The following is an 8,631-nucleotide window of genomic DNA, read 5'->3' on the forward strand; positions in this document are numbered from 1 at the left end:
AAGTATATATCTACACTGTGATTTTTTTTCCCCACTATACCAGTGTTTTAACACAAGGCTTGCTAGGCTACTGCCGAGCCACACTTCCAGCTCTTTTTTGCACCAGTTATTTATTCATTCACTCATTCATTTATTGGTACTGAGGTTTGAACTCAGGGCTTCAAGCTTGTCTGGCTGACATTCTATCCCTTTAGTCATGACTCCAGCCCAGCTTTTCACTTCATTTTTAGAGATGAAAAGTCTCTCAAACTTTCCTGCCCTTACTGGTTTTGAACTTCAGTCCTCCAGGTCTCAGCCTCCTAAATAGCTAGGATTGTAGATGTGTCACTAGCCAACCTAAGAAGGGTTCTTGCATGTATGCCTAGGCTGGCCTCAAACCATGATCCTCCTGATTTCAGCTTCTCAAGTATCTTTGATTTCAAGCTTGAACCACTGGTGCCTGACCAAAACTGAAATTTTTCTCTCATCACTTTATTATTTTACCATGCAAGAAAGTCAAAGAGAGGTTGAATGGTGATCTCACTTGTACCCTGGCTAATGATCTAGGATACTGTCTGTTTAAAAGAATGCAAAACATATACAATTTAAATTTTCTAGAAAGTTTAAAAAGAAAATGAAATTAGTTGATTTGCCTATTTAATATAGCCAAAAACATTTCACCAAGTAATCAACATCAAAAGTTTATTAATGAAATCTTTTGTGTGCTATATTTTTGAAATCTCAGTGTGTCTCATGTTACATCTCAGCTTAGACTGGCCAAATTTCAAGTACCAAGAGTCATTTATGATTAGTGAAAGAGAAAGTTACCTAGGTGAGGAAATAAAACATGCTCAAACCCCAGCTCCTCAAAACATGGATCCTAGAGCAGGAAGAATGGAACCCGTATCATAATCAATGCTATATGAGTCCTGTTTAATTGAAGTCAGTGTACACAGTCACAAGAGTTAGTAGCTCCTTACTGGTCTTTTACATCTTGGAAAGATCCTTATGTCCTCTGAGCTGAGTCAGAAGTTTTGGCATTAGACTGATGCCAGAGTTCCCAAATTGTAAGAATTGATCCCAAGGATTTCTTCCAGTCACTTCCCTTTAGAAAACTCCCCAATGCAAGCAATATCACAATGTAAAATGCTATACAAGCATCTTTTCGCCCTTTACTGATTTAAAACAGATTCCCTAACTTGGAAGAAAAAAAAAATGCTGATCCAACTAGCCTTTAGACATACCATTGTCTAGTGCCTTAGGATTTGTGAAATATATGTATTTCACTTACTAAGAGTACTGACTGCTTTTTGCATACCAGGAAACAAGAGATGAATTTAAAGTTGTAAGAAAAAAACGTAATTTAGGCCTAAGACCTTTAACAATAGATTAGTATAGGTAATAGATAAAATAAGGCAATTGGCAACAGAAGACCCATGAAGTCCCTCCTCCCCCTTGAATGGTTAATGATCTTTGGCAAGTCATATATTTGAACCTCCATTTGCTGCACTCTCAGGAGATGTAATCTTCACAGGGATGTGGTTATAGTCCAGCAAGATGAGGACTCTAGGGCTGGGAATATGGCCTAGTGGCAAGAGTGCTTGCCTTATATACATGAAGCCATGGGTTCGATTCCCCAGCACCACATATATACAAATGGCCAGAAGTGGCACTGTGGCTCAAGTGACAGAGTGCTAGCCTTGAGCAAAGAAAAGCCAGGGACAGAGCTCAGGCCCTGAGTCCAAGACCCAGGACTGAAAAAAAAGATGAGGACTCTAATGTATTTGCAATGCAAAGTCTTAATGAAAAACAATGGGTTTTTGCACACACTTGACTAGCTACTTGGGACTAAGTAAAAACACTGGTAGAAATGCATGCCTAGATAGGTAACTTCAGACTTTGAGTTTGCTTTTGGTGCCACTTGTAGGACTTGAACTTAGACCTTGTGCACTGTCCCTGAGCTTTTTTGCTCCAAGCTAGTGCTCTACCACTTGAGCCACAAGTCTACTTCTGGCTTTTTTGGTGCTTAATTGGAGATGAGAGGCTCACAGCCTTTCCTGCCCAGACTGGCTTTGCATCGGGATCTCAGATCTCAGCCTCATAAGTAGCTAAGATTACAGTTGTGAGACACCAGGCACCCTAGACTGATTTTTTTTTTTTTTTTTTTTTTTTTTTTTTGGCCAGTCCTGGGCCTTGGACTCAGGGCCTGAGCACTGTCCCTGGCTTCTTCCCGCTCAAGGCTAGCACTCTACCACTTGAGCCACAGTGCCGCTTCTGGCCGTTTTCTGTATATGTGGTGCTGGGGAATCGAACCTAGGGCCTCGTGTATCCGAGGCAGGCACTCTTGCCACTAGGCTATATCCCCAGCCCCAAGACTGATTTTTAATACTATATTAGCTTGTATGCTACCAAGAATTTGGGGTCGAATCCCCCCCCCCCCCCCAGTACCACGGCTTGCTTGCTTGGCTGGCACTCAACCATTTGGCCAGTCCTGGAGCTTGGACTCAGGGCCTGAGCACTGTCCCTGGCTTTTTTTTTTCTCAAGTCTAGTACTCTGCCACTTGAGCCACAGTGCCACTTCTGGCCATTTTCTGTATATGTGGTGCTGGGGAATTGAACCCAGGGCTTCATGTTTGCGAGACAAGCACTCTTGCCACTAGGCCATATCCCCAGCCCTCAACCATTTGAACCATGCCTTCAGCCCTACTTTATTGCTGATTTTTTTTGTAGATAGAGTCTTGCATTTTTCTACCCAAGCTGTCTTCTGATCATGATCCACCAGGTCTCAACCTCCTGTGTAAGAGTAGCTAGGATTACAGGCATAATCTAGCACCTGGCTAGAATTTGGAAATTTTTAATGTGAACAGGAGGAAAAAACAAAAAGCAATCAGGACTCACTGACTTGTGTTTTCTAACATTTCCACTCAGAGATCTCTTCCAATCTATGGGCCAGTTTATACCTTCCTCCTAAGCTACCAATCTATGTACTTAACATTCCCCTCAGATGTTTAATAGGTGTCCTAAATTAAATAAATTTCTAATAGGTTTTATTTTTCTTCCTGGAATCATTTCACACTAGTCATCTGTCTCCGCAAATGGTACTACCACACACCCAGGCACTCAAGGCAGGCCCTGAGAGTAATCCATTCCCTTTCCTTTCTCCCCAAATGTAATGCATTAGTTAGATCCTGCCAGCTCTGCCTCTGAAGTATACCCAGAGTCTGTCTACTTCTGTCCATCCTAGCCACCAACATCACATTCATTGCTGCCTTTTCCCCCATGCTAGCCACAAACTTTCAACAGATTGACACTTGAATTTCCTGATTAAGTCACTCAAAGCCCTCATTGTTTTGGTCACACACACAACAACAACAACAAATCCATGCCCATACCAAGAAGTATTTACCACCCAAGCCCCACTGGAGAAGACAAGTGCACAAGGAAGCATAATTGATCTCAGCCCAGAATAATGGCCTGTCAGGGTGGCAAGGCAAGTCTCTAATTTGCATGAGAAAGTGCAAGTCAGTACTTTGTTTTCAATGAAATCCCCAAAACATTGTGGGCTGCGTTCTAGGGGCCTTCACTATTTCCTGCCTTACTGACTTTCTCTGATGTGCTTTTCCTCTTTACTTTCCTGGCTAGCTTTCTAGTCCCACAAGTGCCAGCTAGTTCAGGGCTTGCTGTCCTTGTCCCCTCACATTACATACCATCACATTATTGTATGAATTCACTAATTACTACCTTAAGCTGGCTTGTTTATTTGTAAACAAATTAATGTCTCTCCCAGAAGAACATAAATTCCACAAGTGCGGGAAGTTTGTCTTAGTTACAACCTAAAATACCATCTGCCACAAAATAAATGTGTTGAATGGATAAAGCTAGAAGTAGGAACCAAAATAAAAGTCAGATATTTGTGCAACTGCAGGAGTGCCTCATGTAGTAAGAGTGCTAGCTGTGACTAAAGAGTCCCAGGTTCGAACAAAGGACTAAGAAGTCTTTTCTTGCAATGTCACTCTGGCACAGAAAATCTTTACCTATTCTGAGCACACAGCAGTGAGAAGGTGCATACAACAGCCTCTAGTGGAAGGGGCCACCTCCACACTTAGCAACTAATAGGAATTCCTCATGGCACCAAACAAGCAGAGAGCCATGTCCATATGTCAGTGGGAGCTTGTGGGCAGTCCTGATTGCCTACATGAGAAACTGGAGGAAGAAAGTGATTCAGTAGCAGAGTAAGATCAAAGAGTCAGCAAGTACACACTGCCTCCCAGCTGCTCTCCGCCCTCACCATTGCACTTGGCTGGCTCCCCCTATCATTTGGCAGTCAAAGCCTTTTCAGAGTGAATCTCTGCATTCGGCCATCCTTCACTGAAAGCATTCCCAAGCTCTTGGAGAAAGAACTGAGTTCCATCTGGCTGCACCTCCATTTTGCTTACAGCACTTGGCAGGCTTTTGCACATTGGCAATGGGAAGAACCACACTGGGTAGTTGATGGTGTGGTTGTTTTGTGTGTGATTACATAATGTAATGTCAGTCAAGCCAGGTGGTCAGTTATTAACTACTATGTATAAGATATCTAATAAGTGTGTGGTACTATGCTAGGGCCTGGGATACATCATCTTTAATCCTCATAACTCTGTAAAATGTCTATTTTACAGATGAGGAAACTGAGGCTTGGAAGTGAAGCTACTGACTCAAGGCAAAAAAAATACAGAAAAGCCCCCATCTCACTATAACCCTGTATCATTATTTAATATTGTATATTTGCAGAATGTTAGTATTTGTCCACATAAGTTTTCAAGTCTCAATATACTCCAGAGAAGTAAATCAACTATTGACACTTCCATTTCCATCTAATAACTTGTCCAAGGTCAATAGCAAATTAATTGCTAAAATAAGATTAGATGTGGGCTGGGAATATGGCCTAGTGGTAGAGTACTTGCCTAGCATACACGAAGCCCTGGGTTTGATTCCTCAGCACCACATTATTAGAAAAAGCCAGAAGTAGTGCTGAAGCTCAAGTGATAGAGTGCTAGCCTTGAGCAAAAAGAAGCCAAGTGGGGCTGGGGATATAGCCTAGTGGCAAGAGTGCCTGCCTCAGATACACGAGGCCCTAGGTTCGATTCCCCAGCACCACATATACAGAAAACGGCCAGAAGCGGCGCTGTGGCTCAAGTGGCAGAGTGCTAGCCTTGAGCGGGAAGAAGCCAGGGACAGTGCTCAGGCCCTGAGTCCAAGGCCCAGGACTGGCCAAAAAAAAAAGAAGCCAAGGGGACTGGGAATATGGCTTAGTGGTAGAATGTGTGCCTTGCATGCATGAAGCCCTGGGTTGGATTCCTCAGCACCACATAAAAAGAAAAAGCCGGAAGTGGCGCTGTGGCTCAAAAAGGAAGAAGCCAGAGACAGTGCTCAGGTCCTGAGAGGACCTCCCAAAATAACAGTAACTTTATTTTACCTGTAATAAAGTTTGCCCCCATTCACTTTCTCACTCTCATTTGTATATTTGACATTTACTAAGAAGCTATCGTTTGAGAGAACCTGGAGATTTTGAAAGATTAATAAAATGGACCCTGAACCAAGGGATCTCAGCTTAGGTAAGGGTTTCTCGGCTTCAGCACTACTACCACCCGGGCTGGATAATTCTTGGTGACAAAAAGGGCTGCCCTATCCATAGTAGGATGTTTAGCAGCATCTCTGGATTCAACCAACACCCCACTGCTCTCCACTGTGTCAACCAAAACTAACTCCAGACATGCCAAATGTTTCTTGAGGGCAAACTGTGAACCACTGATCTAAATGTATATATCTAATAGTCTAATAAAATCAATATGTCTGGGGGCTGGGAGTATGGCCTAATGGCAAGAGTGCTTACCTCGTATACATGAAACCCTAGGTTCAATTCCTCAGCACCACATATATAGAAAAAAGGCCAGAAGTGGCACTGTGGCTCAAGTTGGCAGAGTGCTAGCCTTGAGCGGGAAGAAGCCAGGGACAGTGCTCAGGCCCTGAGTTCAAGCCCCAGGACTGGCAAAAGAAAAGCAAGCAAGCAAGCAAGCAAGCAAGCAAGCAAGCAAGAAAGAAAGAAACATGTCTGGGCAACATGTCCAGTTGGGGGGGGGGGGTAGGGAATGGCTAGAGCAACCATGAGGAGGAGGGTTGAGAAAGAGGACATAAAATTGGAGTTAAGACTTTTGAGGATGAGGAAGATTTTGCCAAGCACTAGAGGAGAGAAAAATATTTTAGGGTGAAACAAGGGGATATGAAAGAAATAGTAAGAGGCAGAACAAAAGTCTATTGGGACTAAAACATACAGGACCTAGTTTATAGCCCAATGGGGTATTGACTCCCAGTCAAAAGCATATATCCCAGCCAGGCACCAGTGGCTTGTGCCCATAATCCTAGCTAATCAGGATCATGGTTTGCTCCAAATAAGGAGCAAAAAGCCAGAGCGCAACCATGGCTTCGGTCGTAGAACACTAGCTGAAGGGGCTGGGAATACGGCCTAGTGGCAAAAGTGCTTGCTTCAGATACATGAAGCCCTGGGTTCGATTCCTCAGCACCACATATATAGAAAATGGCCAGAAGGGGCGCTGTGGCTCAAGTGGCAGAGTGCTAGCCTTGAGCAAAAAGAAGCCAGAGATAGTGCTCAGACCCTGAGTCCAAGGCCCAGGACTAGCAAAAAAAAAAAAAAAACACTAGCTGAATAGGAAAGCCAAGGGAAAGACTGAGATCCAGAGTTCCAACACAGAGAGAGAGAGAGAGACACAAAGAGATCCTCTGTGGGAAAAAAAGAGAAAAGCAGACATTTCTGGACTGAGAAAGCTTTACCGCTTCTCAACTGGGTAATGACAGTTTGATCCTCAGATCTCAGACTCCTTAGTAACTAGGATTACAGCTTGAGCTACCAGACCTGGAAGACACAGCACTTCAAATAAGTGTTCCAGGCAGCTCTGCAGTGGCAGAAACCAATGCTTGAAGCAATAAGGAAACTTCAACCTATTTACTCTGCTGATATGATAATGGAACTCACTTCATGGATTTACCAGGAAGATTAAACACTCGTGCATAGGTGCCCAATGGTGTTTCACATGTAAGAAGCACTAATAGTCTCATTCATAATAATATTTACTGGGTCCTTCGTTCTTGTCAGCTACCATGTAGTGATCCACAAGAAATAAAAACTATGTATCAAGCAGGGCACTAGTGACCACACCAGTAATCCTAACTACTCTAGAGGCTGAAATCTGAGGATTGATGTTTAAAGCCAGCCCTGACAGGAAAGTCCATGAGATTCTAATCTCCAATTATCCACCAAAAAAAGCTGGAAATGGAGCTGTGGCTCAAGTGGTAGAGCACTAGCCTTGAGCAAGAAAGCTAAGGGACAGTACCCAGGCCCTGAGTTCATGCCCCAGGACTGGCACGAAAAAAAAAAAAAAGCCATGTAAACAGCTGCACAATGGTAGGAACTATGTTTAGTCACAATACCCCAGCATCCAGCCAATGTCCTGCACAGAACAGTTAAGTACCTGTTGAATAAATTTGAATTTTTAAAATTTAAAATTGAATTTAAGGGCTGGGGATATGGCCTAGTGGCAAGAGAGCTTGCCTCGTATACACGAGGCCCTGGGTTCGATTCCCCAGCACCACATATACAGAAAACGGCCAGAAGTGGCGCTGTGGCTCAAGTGGCAGAGTGCTAGCCTTGAGCGGGAAGAAGCCAGGGACAGTGCTCAGGCCCTGAGTCCAAGGCCCAGGACTGGCCAAAAAAAAAAAAAAAAAAAGAATTTTAAAAATAGTCCTTACCTTCAAGAAAACTACAATCTGACTGTATTGTGAACAGCATACAAAATTAGGCAGTATTACCCGTATAGGGAGTAGATAGAGCTAATCAACAATTCAATTTTGGTGAGGCATGATATCACATACTCCAATAATCCATCCCATTATTCAAGAGTTTGAGGCAGGAGGATGGTGAGTCCAAGGCCAACCTAGGCTACATAGCAAAACATTGCCTTTAAAAAAAAAAAAAAAGCAAAAACAAGGCAAATAAAGTCTCAGGTGACAATCCCACCTCTTCCACTTGCTGGCTAAGTAACATCTACCTGGTCAGTTTATTCTGTGAGTCTCAGAGTATCCTATCTGGCTACTGCCTAAAGATCTCCTACCTTCACCTATCACCAAGACCAGGTAGGTCAGAGGCCATCAGCCAGGGGGTATGGATGGATGGAATCATCCAGCGGAAAAGGGAAGAAGGCTCTCCTGGTATAAGGAAACTGGTTCCAGGAGCCAGAGTGGTAGAAAGTGTGTTTTCAACCTCTTCCCACACCTAAACCAAAGGGCAAACACTAGTAACCAGTGCCTCCTATCCACCAACTCTGTTATTTGCTTCCCAAATAAAAAAAAAAAATGTTTTCCTTTAAAACTTACTTTCTTCCTGAAATATACCCACCAGAAACCCTAACCCAGAGCTCAGAGAAGACATCAGCCAGCCACTTTGAGTGGCTTACATAATCTGAGGCCTCAGCTCTCCTGTTTGCCTTCTCCTAAAGCCCCCACCTGTCTCTCTCTCTCTCTCTCTCTCTCTCTCTCTCTCTCTCTCTCTCTCTCTCCCTCTCTCTCTCTCTCCCTCTCTCTCCCTCTCCCTTCTCTCCG

Source organism: Perognathus longimembris, chromosome 17 (genome assembly GCF_023159225.1).
Source record: "Perognathus longimembris pacificus isolate PPM17 chromosome 17, ASM2315922v1, whole genome shotgun sequence".
In the NCBI taxonomy this organism is placed as follows: domain Eukaryota; kingdom Metazoa; phylum Chordata; class Mammalia; order Rodentia; family Heteromyidae; genus Perognathus; species Perognathus longimembris.